The sequence below is a fragment of the Marmota monax genome, unplaced genomic scaffold (assembly GCF_021218885.2).
Source record: "Marmota monax isolate L192 unplaced genomic scaffold, Marmota_monax_Labrador192_F-V1.1 WCK01_AAM20220418_F8-fsc00022, whole genome shotgun sequence".
NCBI lineage: Eukaryota > Metazoa > Chordata > Mammalia > Rodentia > Sciuridae > Marmota > Marmota monax.
In genome coordinates this window covers 24,982,405-25,003,313 of record NW_026695215.1, presented here as the reverse complement: position 1 = coordinate 25,003,313, position 20,909 = coordinate 24,982,405, and positions in this window count along the sequence as shown.

Sequence of the window (20,909 nt, the reverse complement as noted above, 5' to 3'; positions counted from 1 at the left end):
GCTTAGAGGTCATACAGACCTCTCACTCATGTAGGATCTCACTATGGTGGCAGTTAAGTGACCTGGAAAGGGCCCTGGAATGGAAGTCAGGTCCTAGGTCCTTGTCCTGGTCTTAATGCCTTCCTATCTCCAGGCCCCAGTTTTCATTCTGTCTAATGGGGGCAATATCCTTGCTCTGCTCACATCTTCAGCAGGACAGGTGGAAAGCTCTGTGTAGGTAGAAGGGTCAGGGAGAGAGGGGAGAGGTATTGGTATCTTTCAAAGGGAATCACAGGGAGATCTCAGCTCAGGGAGGCCCCCTTCTTGCCAGGCAGGATCAGGGTTAGAGCTAGCTGTGGGTGTTACTCACAGACAGGTCAATTGAGCAATCTCCTGCCGACTGGTATTAGACTAGCACTGACAGGGCACAGCTTTTTTAAAAATGTTATTTTATTTTGCTGTACTGGGGATTGAACCCAGGGCCTTGTGCATGTTAGACAAGTACTTTACCAGTGATCTATACTTCCAGCCCAGGACTTGGTTCTTTAATGGCACACTGTGCCTTGAGAGGTTCTGGAACTAGGGATTGGGGTCACCTGGAGCTAGAGTAAGCTGATGACTCAGTCTGGAAGAGCACTTCTTCTGTTTTAGGGAAATAGGCATGCCAGCCTTCCTCCCTTTGGGTTCTGATCATGTGTGAAGGATGTGATGAGGCCCAGACTGGGGAGGGGAGACTGTCCTGGCCCCAGCCTGGGAATCCTTAGCTGGGTGAAAGGACTTAGGCTGTGTTATGGGAGAAGAGGGGCTGTGCGTGGGTGCGGGGAGGGATACTGACACTTCCTGTGTAGTGTGAAGCCAGTGACCTAGGCAGGCTGCCACTTGTGAGATAGGACCATGGAGCTGCAGTGAGCTGTACCCAGCTGGGAGAGGTGGACTTTTTATCAGAGACAGCAATGTTTGAAGGTCAAATCCCTCCCAGGTGAGTACTAGAGCCAATACTGAGGCTTTGCTCTCCCACTTCCCCTGGGAAAGTTGTGGGGAACATTCAGCCCTGCACCAGCTCATGCCCACAGCTCTTGATTCCACCTCTGTACATTTTGCTCTGCCAGAGAGTCAGAGGGTAGGAGTAGTGGTGGCAGCTGCTTCTCTGTTCAAATGAGGAGGCTCTGGCCAAAGATTAAGAGGGAGTTGGCTCCTGGAAATGTGTTCCATCTGTCCTGTCCTAGAGGGGCCACTACTGTTAGCATCTCTGCCTTATGAGATCATACTCATCACCATGATATGATCTACTATTGGCTTCTGGGGGTTCAGGGAGCTGTAGGACCTGGTCCTGACCTGACCAGGTAGCTTGGGGCCAGCCCCCAGAATGCACCCCCAGGGAAGGTCTTCCCTGCTGTCCTCATACCCCTGGCCTCCTCCCTCCTTCAGAAACCAGCAGAACCCTTGGAAGGGTATGAGCTTCTCAGTCCTGATCCCGGCAAGCCCTGCCTTCATCCCTAGTTCCAGCAGAGAAAGGGGTGGGGCCAGCATGGCATCTGCCCCTTCAGACCACTTCTATCACCTGCCCAGATCTCCCGTGGCCCTGGGCTGTCCCATTAAATGCACTTGTAGCTTCTCTTTAAGAGTCAGGGCTCTGTTGCCACCTGTTCCCCACACCTGCCCCACCCCTGCTCACAGACCCCCATTCCTCCCTGTCCAGCCCAGATCCAGGAAACTGACTGCAGAGACATCTGGGCACTGGCCTGTGATGGTGGGTAACACCGTCCTTGGGACCTTGTCTGGGGGGAGCTGGTCAAAGACCCCCAGAGGAGGGGAAAGAGTTTAACCTCCCCCTGTGACTCTGTGGCTCTGGGGATCAGTAGTTCGGAGGGAAACCTGTAAGCTGTGGCAGAGGAAAAGCTCTTTCCTCTGTCTCCCCTGAACCTGGGCAGTGGGATCAGATTCAACACATTATGACCGGCAACCAAACCCCGCCAGGGATAGGCACTTGTGGTGGCTCACAGCCCTATGGTTTATGCCACTCCTGCCACCTAGCAACCCTATAGCTACAGCCCTGCCAGAGGCAAGGGTCAGAGTCCTGAGCTCCAGGACTGGGTGTTCACTGAAACCTTCATAGGTGGGATATCCTGATCAGCCCAGCCCCCTCCACCCCCTTTAGGTCCTCCTGATAGTCTCCTTCAGCCCAGGGCCACCAACAGAAGCCAATCACCCCGGGTAGGAATAGCCTACAACAGAAGCCAAGCACTCCGGGCAGGAACAGCCTACCAGCTCCGGTCAGCCTATCCCTTCACCCTCTGTTCCTGCTGACCACGGGGGCACCTGCAGCTGGCACTCTGCTGTTCCCATTGCTCTGGGCAGAGAAGCTTTGCGGTCTGGACTGCCCACTCTCCCCACCTGCCCGCACCCCCCCCCCCCCCCCCGGCTTTGACTGCCCCATGCCTGTGTCCCTGAACCCCAGAGCTCACCTCGGTGGCGCTGTCTCCTCACCAGAGGCACTGCAGTGTGGGAACTGTCCCGAGGAGCTGGTTCTCAGCTGAAACAAAGAGGTGGGGGAGAAAGAGGGGGGCAGCAGGAGAGGGAGAGGGTGAGCTGGGGAAGGAGTGGAGGCTGGAGGGGGACTAGAAGGGAGAGGATGAGACAGAAGAGAAGGGAGGGGAGGACGACACGCCAGCCAGCCGCGGAGAGATAAAGCCTGACTCCCGGGACCGAAGGGCTGAGAAAGGAGGGAAGAGGAAATGGGGAGGGGGCGGAGGAGGTGAGGGGGCCAGATCGGGAGAGGAGAGGCTGTTGGGGCGGGGGAGCAGGGATGGGATGGGGAGATTTGGGCAAGTGAGGGGGCGTGGGCAGGAGGGGGAGCAGAGGGAGAGGCTGGGCTGCAGGGCAGGCTGCTGACCGCTGGTGGCTGGGCTGGGTGAGTGGAAGAGCCCCACTCCTGTCCCATGCCAGGTTCTGGTCCCAGGGGAAGCCAAGACTTGAGTGGGTAAAAGGTCATGCAGGAGCGGGGCTGGGAGGGAGAGGCACAGGGCAAGGCTCGCTCACTAGGCTGATGGGCTGGCTTGGGAGAACAGGGCCAGTGACAAAGGCGGGAGAACAAAGGTGTTGAAGGGAGGAATCAGCCCTGCTGAGCCCAGGTGCGTGATCCCTGAGCATCCTGGGCAGTGTCCTGAGTGGAAGGCAGGGCTACTCTGGGGCAGTTCAGGCTGAAGTGGCAGCCTAAGGTGGAGGGGAGAGGAGATGGGCTGTGGGGACAGGCAGAGTTAACCCTCACTCATTGAGAGCTCTGAAAACCCTGGGCCACACACCATGACTGACCACATATCAGGATGCTGGGGTCACTGTCTTTTGGGGGAGTGAATGGTTGATTAGGATGGGGGCTTATCCTGGGGCTATGGTTTGAAACCATAATGGAGAATGGGTAGGGGAAGCCCCCTTCCGAGGAAGAGCATCTGGGGTCCTAAGGGAGGAGGGGAGGATGGTGGTAACTGGGGAGAAAGTAGACGAATGGGGATGAAAGGAGTGGAGAAGCAGGGTATAGGAGGAGATGGGGTGGGAAAGAGGCTGTTAGGGATTGACCCAGAGCAGCTGCCCTTTTCTAGACCCACCCAAACCAGAGGCCTCTGCACCACAGCCCACAATTCTTGGGCTTATGGAGACCTAATTAAAGAGGAATAATGATCCACTTCCCTCTGGCTGCCAAGTGCTGCTGTGACAGGCAAGAGCACTGCCTGGGGAAGTCAGATTGGGCTCAGTCTATCAGGGAGGGCAGGTGACACACACACAGAGCACCCTGGGATGGTCCAGCCTCCTCTCAGGCTTTGAGGCACAGAAAGTCCAGCCACCCTCCCACACACTCTCATCAAGGGAATTTCCCCTTCTTGTCCCACTAGACTCCTTGTGCACATTTTCTGGAGAGTAGCCAGAGGGGAGCTGTGGGCTTGCCTAAATCTGCCAGGGAGATGGGTCTCCCAGACTCATCCTGCACGGGGGCTAAGAGCTAGATGCCACTTGGACTTAGCCTAACCCAACACTTATCACCTCCTCAGGGAAGCCCTCCTGGCCCCACCCAGCAGGGCCACATCAACCCACTGCCACTGCTCCAGCTGACTCCCCCAGGAACCAGGAGCCTTCAGAAAGGAAAGGGCTTTTCCGTTCCTTCTTTATTTTACTTAGAAATAATTTTAAACTTACAGAAAAATGTCCAGAATAAGAATAATATGAAAGGCATCCATATATCCTTTACAGCAAATATTCAACTGTTGTTAATATTCAACTATTGTTAGTATTTTATTCTGTTCTTTTTCTCTATATTTACACATGCACACAGTTTTTTTTTCCTGAGCCATTTGAGTAAAGTACAGATGTTTGAAAGGCTGGTTTCCTACCTGTCTCTTGCTCTGCAGCCAGCCCAGGGGAACCAGACAAAGTGGGGAATGAATGAATGCTTGAGACAAGCAGCAAATGAATGAATGGCTGTCACCTACTGGAAGCCTGGGAACTGGCTCAGGCCCCCTGGGAGTTGGGGGAGTCTAGGGCTGGGGTAGGGGGAGGAGGTGTGCTGGGTCTGTGGCCTTGGGAAGTAACTAAATGAGTGGGAAGGAGCGTTGCCCATCAAAGTTGAGCATGTGGTGTTTGCTTGGTGCAGAGCTGTAGCATATGTCTGTAGAGTTGGCAGCAGGCAGGCAGGACGGAGCTGGGAGAGCGCTGATGGCTACATGGAAGCACCTGAGCACATTTGGGAGCTGGGCACTGTCTGGCCTTTAAGGATGTGAGAAGACCCAGCTGCTGGAGGACTAGCCCCAATTCCAAGGCTTTGGAATCCTCTCCATAACCCCAGTGGAAGGACAGGGCAGGCATGGGGCCCACCTGAAAGCTGGTCCATGCCGATCTTCTTAGGGCAGGATGAGAGCTTCAGCCATGCTTGGGCTTCCATCTTAGTTCCTGACACAGGGCTGGCATTCCTCCTGCATCCCCAGTGTCTCCAAATGGGTTAATGTTTCATCTGGAGAACTTCCTTCAGAGGTTGCTGTCTTATTTCTCCTAATTCACACCCAAAACGTCGTGGTTAAGAAGTTTGATATTTTAGGAATCACGCCTTGAAGATGAACTGAGCTCTGACCCCCCCACTTGTTAATGACTTCTTCCTCCTCCAGGAAGCCCCCCAGGCTTCTTCAGATATCCCACCTCACATGCCTACCTGGGGATGACTTCCTTGTTCTTCTATTGGTTCACACTGGTGTTGCCCTTAGGGACTGGGGCTTAGCTTGGTTGTCATACTATCTCTCTCCTGTTGTCCAGGCTAGATATATAATTGGTATCCTATAGCTGGATGCCAGTGCTTTAGTTGATCCGACTGGACTTTGGGTTCCTTTGATGCCCCTATACCCAGAATGTCTGAAAACACACAGGACCTGGGTGGACTGAGATGGGGAACAGGAAGAGGCCCCCGCTGAGAGAGGAAAAGACTTATTTAAGATCACCAACCTGTTGGGGCTGGGATTGTGGCTCAGTGGTAGAGTGCTCGCCTAGCCTATGTGAGACCCTGGGTTCCATCCTCAGCACTACATAAAAATAAATAAATAAAGATATTATGTCCAACTAAAAAATAAATATTAAAAAAAAAAAAAAAAAAGATCACTAACCTGTTGGGACCAAAGCCTGGGCCTTTGGCCTGGATCTCTGACTACGTGGTTAATACTTCTGCTTCCTTCCCTGGAGCATAGACCTTGAGTTTTTTAATGAATGTCTCTGGAAAACTGGATATTCATATGCAGGAGAAAGAAACTAGACCCTAAGGCCCAGGATTCTCCCTGAATTCTATCTGGTGACCCCAGGGAGGGAAGCACCCACCTGCATCTGTTACCTCCAGCCCACCCATGTAGAATCTCAGGGGACACCAGCCTCCTCTCTCTGTGCCCATCCCCCTGAAGAGATTTCAGCCAATTAGCACGTACAGTATTTACTTAATTAGGGTAATGACATAATTAGTGTAACTTGGGCTCCATCACATGGCTTCAACATGCAATTAGGAGCTGTCAGCGGGAGGCAACATTGTGAAAATGCTCATTCAATTTTGGTTCCAGCATGGAGGCCTCAGCAGCTGTCACTGCTTGGGAGTGAGGTGGTGGGCGGGTGGCAGGCTGCTGTGTGTGGGGTGACCGCGGCAGTTGATAGCCTGGCAGTAACCAGAGCAGAAAGGCAGTTCCCAGGGCTGATGGAGTCCCTGACTGAGCCTACTGTCATCACATGGGCATTGCCACCCCAGCCCCCAATACAGGGCAAGGCAGCATCTGTGGGTTGGCTGGGGTGACTGAAATTGGCCCCTCTGCTCACAAGTTTTCTGCCTTGAATGCCACCAAGAAAGCTGTCTCTCTTTAGGGCTTTTCCACTTCCAAGAGCCACTGTCTTGAGAGGCCGCTGATTGGTAAAAGTGGGATGATTACTTTATCCTCTCTGGACTAGTGGGGAGATGGAAGCTTTGAACAAGGAAGGTGGTAGATCCAGTCATGGCTGTGCTGACCCTAAGAGGCAGTATGCATGGCTGAGAACTCTCCAAACCAGGGCATATCACCCTCAGTCCCGGGGGATTCTCCTGTCCTGTGTGTTCTTTTCCTGAGGAGGGTCCAGGGCTGCTTTTACAGTTACTGAGGGGGTCCTCAGGCTCCTGGCACCCTTATCTTTCCCTCTGCCTCCCACCAGTCTAAGAGGCAGCATTCTGACCCTCCTGAGACTGCCAATGGCCTTCAGGGATGGAGAGGGAGCCCATTCCCTGGTCTCCCTGTGTCCCTTACTCTGCTAAACAGTGTTGGAACTGTAAGCCTCCTAGGAGACTAGCCTAGTGTGTAAAGCCCACCATTCCCTGCTCTCATCTCAAAAGCAAACCCAGTGAAGTCACCAGTGTTGGGTTTATAGGGCACTTCATGACTCCATCTCATGGGCTGTGACATCATGCTGTTAAATAGTAAGAACATCACCACTTCTTAGGTGGGGAAATGGAGAAGGCAAGAAAGACCCTGTAAAGGGCAGTGCAAAGTCTCAAACCCCCACTTCTGTCCTATAGGTCAGTGACTCCCTCTTACTGATCATTTGCAAATCTCTCTTGGCCTGGCCACATGGATCTAAACTGATGAGAACAGGATCCAGCTTGGGTACTACTGAGTAGGGAGGTATGTGATGGTCCCCAGAGCTCAGGCCTCCTAGACAGGAGACAGGGACACTCCAGTTTAGAAGGGCAGTGGCCCAGCCTAAGGCAGAGGAAATTGCTGGTGGGGTTTGTCTTCCCACGGGCCCTGACCTGCAGGCAGGGCACAGGCAGGGCAGGCAGGAGGAGGCTGGCCATAGTCACAACAAAATAAAAACTACATTCCCACTGTCAGATTTCTGTTAAGACCTGGGCATCATCTGTGAGATAATGAGATGAGGATCCACAGCAAGGGGCTGGGCTGCCAGAAGAATAGAGGAACCACACCCACCTCTGTCCAGAGAGACACTTAGCCCAGTTCAGCCTGGCTCCCAGGGGTTTTTCTGCCTCAAGAAAGAGGGTTTTTTGCTAATCACAGAGGTGCACACGGATAATCCCAGCTACTTATTTGAGGCAGGAGGATTGCAGATTTGAGTCTAGCTTAGGCAACTTAGGGAGATGCTGTCAAATGAAATGAAATAATAAAACAGGCCGGGGATGTGACTGAGTGCTGGCCTAGTGTTTTAGTCAGCTTTTTCATTGCAGTGACCAAAAAGACCTGGCAAGAACAATTTTAGAGGAAGAAAAGTTTCTTTGATGTTCACGGTTTCAGAGGTGTCAGATGGCTGACTCCATGGCTCTGAGCCTGAGATGAGGCAGAATATCAGGGAAGAAGGGGGTGACAATCAGGAAGCAGAGAGAGAGTGCTCTACTCACCAGGGATAAATACATACCACAAAGGCACACTCTCAATGGCTTATCTCCTGCAGCCACATCCTACCTACCTACAGGTCACCACCCAGTTAATCCAAACAAATGGATTAGTGCACCGATTAGGTTAAGGCTCTCATAATCCAATCATTTCACCTTTAAACTTAATTGCATACATTTTCATACATTCATTGTTCTATACATGAGCTTTTGGGGGACAGTTCATATCTAAACCATAACACTTAGCATGCGCCAGACCCTGGGTTTAATCCCCTGTACTAAAAAACCAAAAAAAGGTGGAGGGTGCTTTTCTTTTTATATATATTTAGTTGTAGGTGGACACAATACCTTTATTTTATTTATTTCTTTTTATGTGGTGCTGAGGATCGAACCCAGTGCCCCTTACGTGCGAGGCAAGTACTCTGTTGCTGAGCCACAATCCCAGCCCTGGAGGGTGCTTTTCATGCCATGGAAGTGACTCTCCATCAATACCCTGAGCAGCTGTGAGACAGAGCCCACATCTGGGAACCCCTATAAGCCCACTTACCCTACTTCTTCCCTTTTGCAGATATTTGTCTTCAGCTCAGCCTTGTTGGCCTTAGCTATTGGAACAGGGATGGGGGGGGCAATGGTCAGGCAGAGATTGAGGGTTACTGCCTCTAGAGGCTCATGGTCTCAGGGTCTGTACAGACACAGGCCCCAGTAGTTCCCTTCAAAGGGAGGACAGAAGTTAATGCCTACTAAAGTCAAGGGTCAAGCTAAGCTCACAAATTCCAACAGGTAGAGCTCCTGTTCTCCATATTGGTCATATATGGCTGTGAGAAGTAGTACCTGCAGACCCTGAGGGATGGGAAAAAGGGTACTTGAGGTGGTAGGATTGATGTGAGCAGGGGCTGGGAGGCCACAGTGGAGTGTGGGATCTGGGAATGCCATACTCAGGTATGAGGTGTAGGCCCTGGGGAGCTTGAGGAAGGGACTGGGGACTTTGGTTGTTTGTGGAACGATAAAGGCATTCTCTCCACATCCATTCATCGTAAAGGCCTACTGTGTAGCCAGGCCTGTGGCTTTCTAGGCTGAAGATTCAATAGGGACCAAGGCAGAAGAAGTCCCCACCCCGCTCATGGAGCCTCTGCTCTAGTTGGGAGGAGACAGGAGGACAAGAACATTGTCAGATGCCTACCAGTGCTATGCAGAAGATTGTAACAGAGTGGTGTGCTAGGACCTGTTGGTGGTGGACAAAGTAGGTTTGGGCCAGGCCAAGGCTGCAGTGATCAAGGGATACAAAGATCAGGGGCAGAAGGAGCAGCCAGTGCAAAGGCTGCCCAAGTGACTTTGGCAAGGAGAAGAGAAAGTAGGTGAGTGGGACCAGAGAGGCAGTCTGAGGCTCTGTAGGCTGCATGGGCTAAGGACCAGGTAAGTTATTATAAAAGAGATGGGGAGTCACTGGAAGATTTTGAGGACTTGGTGCTCACTGGGAGGTGCTGGGAATCTGGTATTTGGGAATATTATTAAAGACAGGACCAAGGGCATTCTTGATAGGTTGGCTATGGTGTGAGAGGGAGGGTCATCAAGGGCATTTCTTTAGTTCCTGGCTTGAGCTCACGAGCAAATGGTGTAACCATTTGTAGAAACGGGATGCTGGGAAGTACAGGCTGGTGACTGGGAAATTGAGGTTTCTGAGTTGTCCATGTTAGGGTTTAGATGCCTGGGGATGGATGGGGTGGAGTGCTAAGGCAGTCATTGTCAGATTTAAGTCTGGAATTCCAAAGAAAGAGGGCTGCCTTGATTTAATTCATCTTTAGCACAGAGATGTGTTGTCTCTATATTAGGACAATGGTCGCCCTCTAGTCCTGGAAATCCAGAGATTCAAGTGAACCAGTGAGCTGAGCCTTGCCCGCCCCATTAGAGGACTTGGAGGAACCCCTGTCCTCTCCTGCCAGAGATCTGTGAATATGAAAGAGAGCCAGATCATGCCTGTCATATTCTTAGCAGAGCCCAGTGTGGCTTCAGCCTTTCGGTTCAGGCAAGGCAGCCAGAATACTAAAGCTGGGGTTGGGGTGGTGGGGAGACTGCTATCCCTGCAGTGGTGGCCTGTGGCTCCTGCGTCTTCCCTACTCCTGGGAACTTAGGTCCTTGGCGCTCACTCTTGGCAGACGGGCATCACTTCTGGGTGTCACTGTATAGGGAGAAGAAGTGGCTGACTTTGCTACTACCAAACCATCCTCTAGGTTCGGGGCTTCTGGATGCCAAACACATTAGCAGATAATTAAGTAAAAATAGGCCTTCAGACCATTGTAGCTCATTAAGGCCTAATTAAGTTAATTAGTTCCAGGTGTGGATGTGAGGCTCAAGTGAGGCAGCGGCTGTTGTCTGTTGTAATTGCATTTTCTCGGCAGCAGTGGCAGTGATGGTAATGGTGTGGCAGAGGCAGCGGCTTCCTCGGAGGCCTGGACGCCTGCCAGGGTGTTCAGGAAGCTGCCACTGAGCTGGGAGGACTAGGAAGAAGCAGTGGAGCAGTCAGAGACCACCCACAGAGTCTGGAGGTTCAAGGTCTCCCAGGCCCAGAGAGACCTGCTTTTGCACTTGCTCACTTTCTGCAGGAGTGGTAGTAGAGGTGGCTGGTGCTTTGGACTCCGATTTTCTCACACCCCATTGTGGTCCCCATTGAAAACTGTGAAGTGGCTTTACACAAAGAGAAAATGTAACCCACAAGAGGTGGTTGAGACTCTAGGAATCCACCTCAATCACCTCCTTTTATTTGGCTTGAGACCCTAATTCCTGTCCTTTCTGGGTAAGTGCATGGATCTTAGAGATGCCCTCTCTTCGTAGTTCAAGACAGGAGTGGGGGCTACACAGCTCTGCAGAGGAAACACTGGCACAGTCACTCTTGCCCCAAATATCTCCCTGAACCCACTTTCAGCCGTGTCTTTCAGACCCCATACTGACTGAAGACCTGCCTGGGTAGCGTGGTCATCCTAGCCTTGCTTCCACTCTCATTTATCCATTCAGCTTTCATTCACGAGCATCTCCTTTGGGGCAGGCAGTAGGGCTGGGTGTATTAGGTAGTCAAGACAGTCTGGACCCTGCCCCATGATACCTTTGGTTTTTTCAAGGAAACACACACATTAATGGCTCTGGCCATACAATCTGTGGCAATGGGCACCTGGGGGTGCCTAACTCAGACTCGGGAAGAAGATGTCTGAGCTGCAGTGAATACAATGTAGATGAGGAGAGGGTAGAATATGTGCCAGCAAGTTAAAGGAACTTTCTATGGTCAGGGGGTGGCACAAGGGTACCAAATAGGATGAGATGCTGTGGAGGGATCTAAGCCGGGCTACCGGGTGGAAAAAGAATTAGCGGCTGCAGACTGGGAGGCATGGGAGGAGGTGGCCCGGGCCGCAGCTATGGATGGATTTGAGGGATATTTAGGTGCACTAAGGGAACTTGGTGCACTGGTTGAATGCAATGTATATGGAAGGAGGAAACTGTCAGTTCCCCAGGGAGGGGCCTTGGGAGTGGGCTTAGGCTCTGAGACATCCCCAATAGGGCTGTGACTGGGGTGAGGCAAGTAAAATGCTGGTCTACAAAATTCTACTCAGCCTTTTTTCCCTGAGTCCTGTCACAGTTTTCCTTAAGTTTCTCATTAAGATAGAGAATTCTCCTGAAGATGGGGCAAAGGGGGATATTTTTGGGTAAGTTGTACCCTCTTCAACCCCTGCCTGGGAGGTGCTATCTTCCCTGCAGTTCATGGAGCCAACCTAGCATGGAGCAGGGCAGGATGGACACCTTATGGTCTCTTGCTCTGGACAGGTACGCTGTGTTGCCAGACTGAAGTCCACCTGCTCACTTCATGTCAGGCCAGTTGAGAGAGAAAGAAAGGCAAGAAAGATAGTTTATTGGAAAAGTGGGCTAATCAAGAAGGGGGAAGACTCTTGTCCAAAGTCCATCTTGTCAGGAGGCTGATTTAGGGGTGGTTTATATAGGAGATGGGTGATCACAGACTAGTGGCTGACTTCTCACAGGTGGAGGTTAATGGCTGAATGTCACAATTTGATCACGAGATGCCTTTCAGTTCTGCAAATCTCAAGAACAAAGATCAGACTTCTTCAGGCTATTCTTGATTCTGATTAGTCTCCGCATTCTATGGTGGACAAGCTAGAGGCCTCTCCTAAAGGCCCTTTTTTTTTTTGACCATCAGACTCACAATGAGGAAATAAAACACACTTCACCTGATTATTGTGGAAAACAAGAGTCAGGTGAAATTACACAAGGAGTCAAGCATGAGATCTTGTCTCAATGCTTGGTTCAATTCTCTACTGTGGGATTACCATTCCACAATCTTGTGGAATTTGTGTTAATGTTTCAAACTGGCTGGTTCCTGCTGAACTGGGGTATCACAAGGGGAAAATAGAGTGGAATAACCTGACCTGAAGGGCCTTAAATACTCACAGCTGTTTGGTGGTGAATTTTAAATTCAGACTAAAGAATTATCCTTCCAAGTATCAGAATAGTCAGATAAAGCAAATACAAAACATACTTTTTTGTTTTAAGGGCTCAATTACTCAGCCTTTTTATTAAAAAGGAATATAAGGATCAGTGCACCTCTTTGGTGACTGGTCCTTACTCCCTCCAGGTCTTGAGCAGCACTTGGTTCCTGAAGGCGAACAGGTGCAGAATTTCATTGGATGGAAATCTAGGACTCGAAGAAGCAAACTGCTGCACATTATTAGCTACTTGAGTTAAGTTCTGATCATATTTAACAAGTTTTTTTTTTTTTTTGATATTCAAAGTGAGGAGACAGTGTGCTTACTGTGGACATCTGAAAAGCTCCCCTGAACGAATTTTAAATGGGTTTAATTTCAGGCCACTTGAGGCAGAGCCTTGTCCCAGGTGAGGTGCTCTTCCTGACGAATCTTAGCTAAAGCTTTTTTAAAATTTATTTATATATTTATTTTTGCTTACTTTTATGGTGCTGGGGATTGAACTCAGGGCCTTGTGTATGCTAGGCAATTGCTAGAGCAGTGGTAGGACACTGAACTATATCCCCAGTGTTTATTATTTATTTATTTATTTATTTATTTAATGGGTACTAGGGATTGAACTTAGGAGCATTCAACCATTGAGCCACATCCCCAGCCCTATTTTGTATTTTATTTTGAGACAGGGTCTCGCTGAGTTGATTAGTGCCTTGCCATTGCTGAGGCTGGCTTTGAACTTGCAATCCTCTTACCTCAGCTTCCCAAGTTGGCGGGATTATAAGTGTGCACCACTGTGCCCAGCTCTTATTTTTATTTCGAGACAGGGTCTTGCTAAATTTCCCAGGCTGGCCTCAAATTTGTGGTCCTCCTGCCTCAGCCTCCAGAGAAGATGGGATTACAGTACTCAGGGCTAAAATGTTTTTTTTTTTTTTTTTTTTTTTTTCCACTCTGGATAGAACTTGGCAGCCAAATGGGGGACTTAATATCTTTTAATAAGAACTTGACAACTTTTGTTGCCTTTTCCACATGGGTGGGGTAAGCTTCTACCCCTGCTTAGAAAGTGTCTACCTGCACTAAGATATATTTATGAGTTCCAGACACTTTAGGTATTTGGGTAAAGTGTACCCAATCTTTAAGATGACAGATCCCATTTTTGGGGGGGAAGTTTTCTTATTTTTGGATTGTTATTGGCACGTTATACAGCCTTCAGTGATCCATCCTCTGGATAGATATTAGCAAGTATGAGCCCACCAGTAGGACTACAATCAGTCAGTCAAAGTATTCCTTCCATAGCAGGTGCTTTTCTGAAAATATTTTACAACAGCACAAGTAATGTTTTGAGCAACAGCTCAGTGCCCTGTGCATTTAATTTCCACTTATTATCTTTATTCACATGGATGAATCCCCATTCTCTGGTCCTCTCTTCCTTCTTTTTAGTGTTAGGAGCCTAAAATCAGATAAGTCTACACGAGGGATTAGAGAACCCATCATCTCATTTATCTTAGTGACTTGCTTTGCTATTATGTCAGCCAAGCATATTTCCTTTGATCATGTGAATGTCACCCTTTTGGTTTCCTGGGAAGTGCATTAATGGTTACTATTAAAGCGGATGAAAAAATAAACAGACACTTCTCAAAAAGAAAAAAAAAAGAAAAATGAAAGGTTAACAAGTATATGAAAAAATATTCAACATCTCTACAACTAGAGAACTAACTGCAAATTAAAATTACACTGAGATTCCATCACTCCAGTCAGAATGACAATTATCAAAATTTCAAGTAACGATAATGTTGTCAAGGATGTGGTCCCATTGTTGGTGGGACTGCAAATTGATGCAACCACTCTGGAAAGCAGTATGGAGATTCCTTAGGAAACTAGGAATGGAACCATCATTAAATTCAATTATCTTACTCCCTCAGTATTCATTCAAAGGATTTAAAATCAGTGTACTACACTGAAACAGCCACATCAATGTTTATAGAAGCACAATTCACAATAGCTATGCTATGGAGCCTACCTAGGTGCCCTCCAACAGATGATTGGATAAAGAAAATGTGATATATCTACACAATGGAGTATTAGTCAGCCATAAAGAAAAATGACTTTATGACATTTGCTGATAAATGGATGAAACTGGAGGCTATCATGCTAAACTAAATAATCCAATTCCCAAAAACCAAAGGTCAAATGTTTTCTCTGATACGCAGATGCTAACACACAATAAGGGAGGAGGGGAGAATAGAAGTTCAGTGGATTAGATAAAGGGGAATGAAGGGAAGAAGCGGGGGACAGGAAAACAAAAATACATTTCTATATACGTATATGAATACACCACAGTGTATCTCACCATTGTGTACATCCATAAAAATTAGTTAAATAAATAACTATGGCTAAATGGCAGAAAGATCAACAGAGGGAAGAAAGCAGGGGAAAGGGTTAGGGAAGGGAAAGGAGAGGTACTGGGGTCTATATTAGAATAAGATATATTCCATGCTTGTATAATTATGTTAAAATGGATTCTACTGTCACATATAACTAAAAAGAACCAATTAAAAAAGATTACTAGAGTTAAACAATGACTTTCTAAGATAACATAGTTAAAGATCAGGATTATTGATTACATCTATGATTATTTTAATACAGAAAACCTCTTAAAAAAATAAAGGGGATGAGACCACTCCAGCAAGGTTAAAATTTTCTGCTGGGTGTTTAATGTCTTTATGTCAGTGGTTAGTAACTCATGTGTCAAGGATATTCTTGTAAAGAAATGTAAAGAAGCGAACAGAAGAAAGAGACACTCAGTGCAGAGGAAAGAAGACCAAGCGGCTGCTCCTCTCCATGGCCGCATTTATTATACCCCCAAATTACAAGGCTCCCGTTACCATGACTACATTTTAACTTAGTATTTCTTTAACCCAAGTGCTAGCTAACCAAGATAAGGCACAGGTTAATACAAACACAGAGCCCCTTCTCTCCAAGGACATCACCATGGAAACTAGATAGCACACCTGCATAGTTATCCTAATAGCTTCAGAGGGAAACTTCTGGGCATTCCAATCTCGGGAATCAGGGCACCAGTTTCCCCCCGGGAGTTTGCTCACCGTGGGGAACGCTTTCCTGTCTATTTCCATGGTCAGAATACCTACACCCATACTCTCACCAGATGGCCCCATGCAGAACCAGAAAGGCACACCTGGAATCCCTGTAAGCGTTAACCTTCTTCCCGGTAGACCTTTATAGTGCCCTTTCAATGTAATGAGTTCCACCTTCTGTGCCAATGTCCCAGGTGACAGGGGCTTTGCCTTTTCACCTATTTGCCTCTGTCATCTGTTCAGCATATCCTGCATGTTAGCACCCTTGTTCCGTGGAGCTGCATCCATTGGTGAAGAGCTCTGTGTCAGCTTTATGTCAATGTGACTAAAAATATCCAAAAGACCAACTTTGAAGAGAAAAAATTTATTTGGGGCTCACGTATCAAGGTTCAGTCCATGGTCGACTGACTCCATCACTTTGGAGTAAGGTGAGGCAGAACATCATGGCAGAAGGGCAGTGGTAGAGGAAAGCTACTCAGCGTGTGGACGCCAGGAAGCATCGAGAGAGAGGGAAAGGGTCCTCAGGGGAGATGGCCCCTTTCAGGCACACCCCTGGAGAACCCCCTTTTGCAGCCATGCCCCACTGTCACCACCCAGACAGTCCATTTAAACTAGGATGGACTGATTAGGTTACAGCTATCATAATCCAATCATTTTACCTCTGAATATTCCTGCATTAACACAGGAACTTTTGGGGACACCTCATATCCAAATCATAACAAGCTCCCAATCCAGTTGTTCCAGTGGTTGATCCACCATGTCAGATCTTTTGGAAAAGAGTAAATCTACAGTTTCTGTGTAGTTATGCTCTAGTGTGTTTTTGTCTTGGCTAAGGAGCAGAGTGGTAGGATTTAAAGCAGAAGCCACCCCAACTTTAACATTCAGATTGTCTAGTAAATTATCCTGATATTTAACCATTCTTCCAGCTCTTATCCAGTAGCCACTCTTCTTCTCTAAAGGAGTCCATGCCTAGTGGGAACAATCATCACCACTGGTTATCCCAGGGTGAAATTTTCAGCATCAGGTAAAATGTTACAAGTTGTGGCTGCAGTTCTGACACAGGGGCCATCCTTGCACACTTTTACAGTTTGTTCTAGCTGTTTGGATTAGAAGCAATTTATTGGGAGAATATCCACTAGCATATGGATCAACACTCTGAACCCAATCCCTGAACTGCCATCCTGCGAGGAGCTTGGATTTAAAGGGTTAAATCCAAGGCTAAAAGGGTCAGAATGAAAATCCTTTAAGGCTTCCTAGAATGGAAGCCTATTAACTCATGATCAGGGACTTCTTTGGTCAAATAAGGTGGGAGAGTTTTTGCTTGTTATTCCTGGGGTCTTGCATGCCCCTGCATTAGGCCTTCCCTTCTCAAGTTCAGGCGGTGGCAGTCCTGGTTTTGTCTCTAGTAAACCCAGAAGGGCCATCTGTAAACTTAGGGATTGTTCTGAAGGAACACTGTATTGGAGCTTTCCTGGGGCAAAAGTCACTTGTGCATTTAGTTTGCAGAGATCTTAGCCTAGGAGCAGAATGGAGCATTCCAGCAGATAGGGAGGTCTTTCAGAGTCAGGTCCCTATCTGACATTACAATGACTGCAGAAAAGAATGGTCCTGGATTTCTTCAGAGACCCTAATAACTTAAGTCCATGTATAACATCAGTGTTTAAAAAAAAAAGTTGATTAGTTTGTTCCCCAGTGTCATTTTGCCCCAGGGATTCCTGTGGGAAAATGTGAATCAAATACTTCAAGTCCAAAGGAACCTCTGGGCATCCTGAGTCCATAGGAGGCTCCCTGACCAAATTGAGTTTCCTGTTGGTATGGGAGACTGAAACTCCATCTGCTGTTTCAGCACTCTTCTCCTTTTTTGGTACCAGGGATTGAACTCAGGGGTGCTCAACCACTAAGCCACATTCTTAGCCCTTTTTATTTTTTATTTTGAGACAGGGCCTTGCTAAGGTACGGAGGCTGGACTCCAACTTGTGATCCTCCTGCCTCAGCCTCCTGAGCTCCTGGGTTTATAGGAATGTGCCACCATACCATGCCAGCCTGTGGGAGGCCAACCTTATGGATGACTGAGTTACACTCCCCAGCTGGGTGCTGAGGCGCTCAGTCACAGAAATGGGTGTGTCTTGCTACAGCCCCATGGGTGAAGCTATGCTCACCTTTTCCTTTGTAATATAACCCCTTGCCCTGTTTAGGATAGAATCTTCCATGGAAGTGCCTTGTGTGTGTCCCCTCCTCTTACTGTGCCCTTGGGTGTGGCCTACCCAGGTGTCAGTCAACCTGCTGACAGTGGACATCATGAAGATAGACTCAGCCCCCTGAAACCTGACCCCTTGCCTCATTTGACTAGCTTCTCCTCAATAAAAGGGGTCAGCGCGTGCTCTCTCTCTCTCTCTTTCTGCGGACCCTTAAGGTCAGAGGAGCCGTCACAGCAACCCCAAAGAAAAAGGTATTTGTGTCTCTTGTGTGGTTATTTCGTGCAGCCCAGTTAGCCCAGTTTAACTAGAGTGACCCCTGAGCCTTTTAGTCGCAAGAACAGAAACCTGGCACTAGCCCTCTTCTCTTATTAAACTTCCTCATAAAAACATATTTTCATACTTACAACTTTTTCTCTCTCCTTTGTTTCTGCTTTCTCTTTTCCTTTACATTTTTTAAAAAATTTTTTTAATATTTATTTTTTAGTTTTCGGCGGACACAACATCTTTGTTGGTATGTGGTGCTGAGGATCGAACCCGGGCCGCACGCATGCCAGGCGAGCGCGCTACCGCTTGAGCCACATCCCCAGCCCCTCCTTTACATTTTGAAGGAACCCTTACAAAATTTCTGAATTTAGACAAATTTTTCTCAATGAAATAATATATTTTATATTTTCTTATAGTTTTCTCATCAAAACAGCTAATTTCTTCTTGTATTCTTTGTATATAGAATTATAAATGTGTTTTAGTCAGCTTTTTTTTTTTTTTTTTGCTGCTGTAACTAAAAGACGTGATACGAGCAATTTTAGAGGATAAAAAGTTTATTTGGGGGCTCACAGTTTTAGAGGTCTCAATCCATAGGCAGCTGGCTCCATTCCTCCATGCTTGAGGTAAGGCAGAACATCACGATGGAAGAGTGTGTGGCGGGAAGCAGCTCATATGATGATTAGACTGCAAAGAGAGACTCTGATCATCAGATACAAAATATGTACTCCAAAGGCACTCACCCAGGGACCCACTCCTCCAACCACACCCTGCCCACCTACAGCTTCCACTCACTTAATCCCATGGGGGATCAATTCACTGATTGGGTTAAGACTCTAATAATCCAGTCATTTCTCTCCAAAACCTTGCATTGTCTTACATGTGAGCTTTTGGGGGACACCTCTCATCCAAACATGTAAATTTTTTTTACATACAAACAATTTATGAAAACACATTTATTAATAGACACGAATATATATTGTTTTTCCAAGAGTACTTGAGTTTATATTAAACAATTGATTTGTTTCAGTATTCTAATTTACTTAGAAATGACTCACATGTTTTAACTCTATAGTATAATTACAAATCCTTTATCCCATTTATATATATCTAATGTGTTTATTATTATTTTTTTAAAAAATTTTAGTTGTTGATTGACTTTTGTTTATTTACTGAGAATCAAACCCAGTGCCTCACACACTAAGCAAGTACTCCACCAACTGAGCCACAACCCCAGCCTTAATGTTTATTTTTAATGATTATTCCTAGATAACTTAATGAAAACTGAGATAGCAGACAAGCATAAGTCATTATTCCAAGTTATTCCTTTGTTAAAGAACACCTCTAAAAGTTGCTGTATTTGAAACGCAAAGAAGTGGCAATTGTATTGTACTTTCTTTTATTTATTTTTACTATTTTTAGTTGTAGATGGACACAACGCTTTTGTTTTGTTTATTTATTTATTTTTATGTGGTGCTGAGGATCGAACCCAGTGCCTCAAGTGTGCTAGGCAAGTGCTTTACCACTGAGGCACAACCCCAGCCCCTGTACTTTCTTTCATATATTTGTTCTTAGCTCTTAAACATCTAATAGGTAAAAATACGGTCTCAAAAGCCTGTAACCCTAGCAACTTGGGAAACCGAGGCAGGAGGAACACAAATTGGAGGCCAGCCTCAGCAATTTACCGAGACCCTAAGCAAATGAATAAGAAGACTCTTTCTCAAAAAAAAAAAAAAAAAAAAAAAAAAAGAAAAAAAAGAAATGTGTGTGTGGGGCTGGCTCAGTGGTTAAGGGTCCTTGGGTTTGTTCTGGTACGAACACCAACCTCCTAAACCCCCTCCCCGCCAATATAATCCTGACTGGCTAGAAACCCAGGCAAAAATGTATAATAATTCTAAGACACTTATTTTTATTTTGTCAATAAATTCAAATTAGTTCATTTGTGAATGAAAGACATTTGAGTTAATATAACAGTATTAATTTATACAGCCAATTTATAAAAAGATTAGTTGAATCCAAATTATGTTTAAGGCTTCGTCCAAAAAATTTCAGGTGAAGCAGTTCACATGCTTTGATTTTTTAAAAAGCCTGTTTTACCTCCCCATCCCCACCCTTCACTTTTCTCAGTCTCAAGTTGTAACAGTGATCCACTTCACCTTTTGAATATAACCCTCACTGCTTGTTTTAAAAGGGACATGTTTTTTCTCTTCCTCTTCTCTTTCTCCTCCTCCCTAACTTGGAGGTGGGAATAAGATTACCCTTTTCCATCCTAGACCAAGCTATCTGTTCTTTCGCACACACCCACCACTGGAAGGAGATGTCACCAGAAGATCCAGGACGTGACTATCTCCCAAATTAACCACATCAGGGCACACCTGGGACCCCACCTCCACCCCCACCCCCACCAAGGCAAAGCCCTTTGTTTTCCCTAATGGGCAGAAGCACACAGCCTCTGGGACTGGAGTCCCCTGTGCTTCTCCTTTACTACCAAAGCAATAAACCTTCTTTTTCCTTTTTCTCAAAACCTTGTCCTCGTTATTGGATTGGCATCAGGGATAAGGAAAGAGATTTTAGTAAGAAAATTGGTGACCCACAAAGGGACCCAAGAGTAGCCCCCCCTCCAGCTTTTTTGGGCAGGCCTGGCTCTCCAAGCAACCCCACTTCCATGCTGAGGATATAAGGTGAACTTGTTGAAAGCTGTGTGCTGGAGAGTTAGGAGATGGTGAATTTGCCTCAGGAGACGGAAGCCCCTTTTGCTTTGGGGAATTCCTGCCTTTCTTCTCTGAACTGTATCACTCCATCTTGATCTACTTTGAGAAAAAGGAAACTGAAGGCAGCAGAGTTGCCACACCTTGACCATTAGATAAGCTTATCCTGAGGCCCTTGATTTTACACAACTGGTTACCTTTGTGGGAACATCTGGTTTGCCTTCATGGGGACTGTTAGGTCGGTGGCAGCGACTTGGTGGCGACTTAGTGGCAACTTACAACAAAGCAGCCCGCGCTGCTTTGAA